This window comes from Labrus bergylta, chromosome 9 (genome assembly GCF_963930695.1).
Source record: "Labrus bergylta chromosome 9, fLabBer1.1, whole genome shotgun sequence".
Classification (NCBI taxonomy): Eukaryota; Metazoa; Chordata; class Actinopteri; order Labriformes; family Labridae; genus Labrus; species Labrus bergylta.
The window spans coordinates 1,619,216-1,623,561 of record NC_089203.1 but is presented as its reverse complement, the minus strand read 5'-3'; the positions used below and the strand labels follow the sequence as shown (position 1 = coordinate 1,623,561).

Genomic DNA, 4,346 nt, shown 5'->3' with positions numbered 1-4,346 from the left:
CAGAGAGCTGCAGAGACAGAGGAAGAAACCTGAGCTTCAACAACATCTACATTTGTTGGTTCTTCTGGGGTGGACTTCAGTTGTTTCTCTTCAACAGCTCGCTGTGAGGGAGGTCTCCCCCGGATGGACTGAGTGATGTCACCCACAGGCTGAGAGCTGGAGCTGAGACGGGTTTTAAACCTCTTGACAAACCATTACACCGCACCCGCCTGTCAAGCTGGTCAGCTACACACCTTATTGTGAATAACTCTTATCCTTCATCAAATCAAAACTGATGAGTCATCAAAACATTCACCCCCGTACAGTGTGTGTCCATCGAGACATGAGCTAATCACACCTATTTGTTTGTTTTGTACCAAGCTGTAAACATGTTCATCTCTGCTGTAAAAACATCCTTTTTTTAATGTTGTTTTTCAGATTAAATAAATATTTCTATATAAATGCACTCCTTTATGTTTACTTATGAGTATACATTTCAGATTTGAAATGACAAGACTAAAATGTGCATTAATGCTCAACTCAATAGCTTAGGGAAGGAAGTCTACTTTTACACAACTTCTTATTCTTTTGATAAATACTAATGTAGTTCATTTCTGAAAGTGGGATGGAACAGAGTCATTGCAAAAATATGCCCTTAAACACAGCCCCATTCTTAAATCAAGATACATGGAGAGTAAATAAGATCAATAACTTGTGAATAAAAACACAGTTAAAAATGATTTAGAAATGTAGTCTTCCCAGATCAGCATCACATAATATCAACTTCTCCCATCTAAACTGGACAAAGGGTTTTAAAATGGGAAGAAAATGGTTTGATTGCAAGTTGTTTGGAGGAGATCTATTTTTATTTGAACAGCTGAAGCATGAATACAGTCTTCCAAAGTGCAAACCCTCCTCCTTCTCCTGAAGCCTGTGGAGCTCGTTGATGTACTGCTGTCTTATCTGCTGGCCATCTTCTCTCAGCAGAACTTTGACTGTTGAAATGTCATTCTGAAGAAGTTCGAGCATGTGACATGGATCCAGGAGAACATGGACTTTTAGTGAGGGGTCTTCAGGATGGCAAAGAAAGAGAGAAAATATCAGTTATTCATTAAATCGTTTTTTTGTTCTCATCTATTTTTCTGTATTCATCTGTGTGTAAGAGTACATTTATAAATTCAACAGTGTACTACCCAGACAACAAAGGTACAGTATTCAGGTAATCAACATCTATTCAAAGTTAAGAAGATAAACCTTATTGTAATCATGCTATTTTCAGCTCTCTCACTCACACAATGATATTCCACATCAAATTGTCTCAGATTTTGTGTGAGGAAAAATTAAGCAGTTTATTGTGGATAGTACTTCATCTTAACATGAAACAAATATAACCTGAATTATTTAAATCATTAACAAGGTTGAGGGCATAAATCAGTCCCATAAGCAACGTGCAAGCTTTGGCTGTGCTGCTGCATCCTGTCAATACCTCCTTCCCTTCAAGAAGGATGGAAACATCTACTGGTTCTTCTCCATCAGTACCATGGACGACCAGGATCTTGACTATGTGGTGAGTGGCATCACTGCGATTGTCCTCCGGCATAAAATTCACAAGAAAAAAGAAAACTATTCAGTTGACAACAATTCAAGAGTAGGAATACCAGCCTTCTATAGACTATTACAAGAAGTGTTGTAAAATGTATTTAAAAATTATGCCTGAGTAAAAGTATTTAAATTTGGTGGTAAAATACTACTTTGGTGCAGATTTTTTTTTTTATTAAAATCACCCGTAGATATGGTACTCAAGTAAAGGTCTTCAGGTATTTGATATTATACTGTGCTAAGTACAATTTGATATCAGATTGATATGCAAAACAAGTACACAGACATTTGAAGTATACATTTATTTACATGTATGTATTTGCTTAGTTACACTCCACTGAGGACAAGCTAAAATGGGTTGCAGCAATACTGAGTTTTTTTTCCTTTCTGGTTAAAGTCATAGTTTATTCACTCAACCGTTATTTCATAAAAAAATGAAACCTGTCTTTGTTTTTTTTTTTCTTGCTTTACCAAAAACATACTGAACTGTGACTTCAAAACCCAGGTATATGTCACTAAAAATTAATTTAGAAAAAAAACATGGTTTACCAGGCAATCTTTGAAAAGTTCCTCTAATTTCTCACCAAGGTATAGTATGAGGCCACGGATAACTGCGTCACGTCTCATGTCAGTGCTTGGGTTCTGTGAAAAGAGTAATAGCGTCAGTTCCAAACAATAATTTGTACACAATAAACGATCATGTCAGAAGATACGAATACTTTTGCAAGGAGCAGTGGTTTGTTTTCAAAGAGCAAGAGCCATGTGTGGAAAGGAGAAGTATGTTACAGAGAGTGAGAATTTGTGTTGTCTAGGACAGGGGCAGAATGTGTGTGAAACTGTGACACACAGTAGATCTGTCTTCCTGCGAAAGATGTGAACAGAAACCCTTTAAATCAAACATACCTGACTCAGTTTATCCAGATGGGGCCTCAGCCTGGTCCCCACAACACCTCCCTTGGCTTTCATCAGGGCAGTAAGCTTTGGTGTATAGTGGTCACGTTTGTACATGAAGCTTTGCTCTAGAGAAATTGTAGTTATTCTCCGAAACTCCTCCTTGATCTGAAATGACAAGGATTCAGAAGTATGACATTAGTTAATGGCAAAACAGTGACAAATGAATTCTGAAGGGTGAAAAGCACCAAGCAGCCACTTCTTAAAATGATCAACTTGGAGAAAGGCAAACATTTGGCCTATGGTTTTAACTTTGAGAGAGAAGTCTGTTTAAAGGTTATTAATATTCATGCACTGATACAGGAATACTACACAATATATTTCCATAAATACATGTAGCGCTTCCTTTGTATCAACTAGTCGGAGATACAGCGCCCTGGGTTCTTCTCTTAGAACTCACGTTAATCTTATTACTATTATTGCTCATTTAAGTTTATATGTCCTGTAATTGAACCTACCTTATCTTGCTTCCTTGTACACGAAATGAATTAAATGACTCTAGTGTGATGACGTTTTACCTGTAAACACTGTAAACGTTCGGTTTTTGAATATGCTTAGTTATTAAACCGACCAAAAGGTGAATATGCATTTTAAAGCATTTATTGACAATTATCAATGTATTTACTTTTTAGTAAATGAAAACAAACAAAACACACTCTCAGCACTCCTTTAGAGTATCAGAAAAACTACCACGAGGTAAATGAAATGATAGGCAAGTACCCTTTAAACCTGACTAATGGCACTCTTGAGCCACCATACAACACTCTTATGATACTTATCTAGTTGGTCATCAAATTACCATGAGACTATTTAAACTGACCGGAAGAAATAACCAGCTATTACTAGTTCACTTTAGGTGCTTAAATCCGTTAGAACACATTAATACACTCTTAACACTTTAATGTGGGCCCACACAAAAATAACAAAAGCCGGCATTAAAATAAACAAAAAACCCCCATTGCAGGCCTGAATTGAGTTCGATGCAATGAACGTTGGCGGCACGCCGTACTCACTCACCCACGTCGAACAGTCAGTTCAACGTTAATCCAGAAAAGGCAATAAAGAAGAAGACTGCTCCAAACCCGGTTCAGCCGTGCTGAAGAAAAACTCCACTCTCCGTCAGTGGAGGAAGAAAAGTCCGCAGCTCATCTCAGTGGCCATGAAGCAATGTCACCAGCCGCTCTCAGCCGTGGCAATGAAGAACAGTCCAGGAACAAAACAGAAAGGCAAAGCAGGAGGGAAACAGCGGGTCTCCCTCTGAATCAGTCCGCTCCCGCGATGCACTGTCTGGTGCTAAACGGCGGCTCCACTATCCGTACATTCGCTAGCACAGAATTAGCATTCGGGCTAACAAGCAGTAGCCGAGGAGGTTACAGTTAACTTTCAAACAGACATATACTAAATAAAGCTGGTAGCTGTTTAGCACCTTACTAATGTTCACTTTATCCAACACTTACTCAGTTATTTAGCTCATGGCTACTCAGATAGGAAACACACTGCAGCGGTGTGAGGAGAGCTCACGTTCACCCCGCTTCTCTCACTACTCTCTCTTGCTCTCGTCTTCTCTCCCGCCCCTCGACCAATCATAATTAAAGAAATGTGAGGTGTCTCTAAATTGACCCATTAGAGGAAGGTAACAAGAACACACATAAGACATACAAGATAGTCTGTCTTGCCTCGTGTTGAGGGACGTACGTTTCAAACAAACTATCCAAACATGATTTTCTTAAAGTGACATAGCTTATATTATAGTAACATTAGTGTTTCTACTAAACTATGACAACATTACTTTCTTAAAGTGACATAGCTTCTTTTGT

General features: G+C 38.4%; 1 long non-coding RNA gene across 1 annotated transcript; it reads right to left on the bottom strand.

Moving 5' to 3' along the window:
* Positions 1–483: 483 nt before the first annotated feature.
* LOC136179965 (uncharacterized) lies at positions 484–4,061 on the bottom strand. Its single transcript, XR_010666876.1, has 4 exons — positions 3,547–4,061; positions 2,482–2,637; positions 1,466–2,220; positions 484–1,049 (listed from the first exon to the last, which is right to left on the bottom strand). It is a non-coding gene; the product is annotated as an uncharacterized lncRNA (long non-coding RNA).
* Between the last annotated feature and the right edge of the window lie 285 nt (positions 4,062–4,346).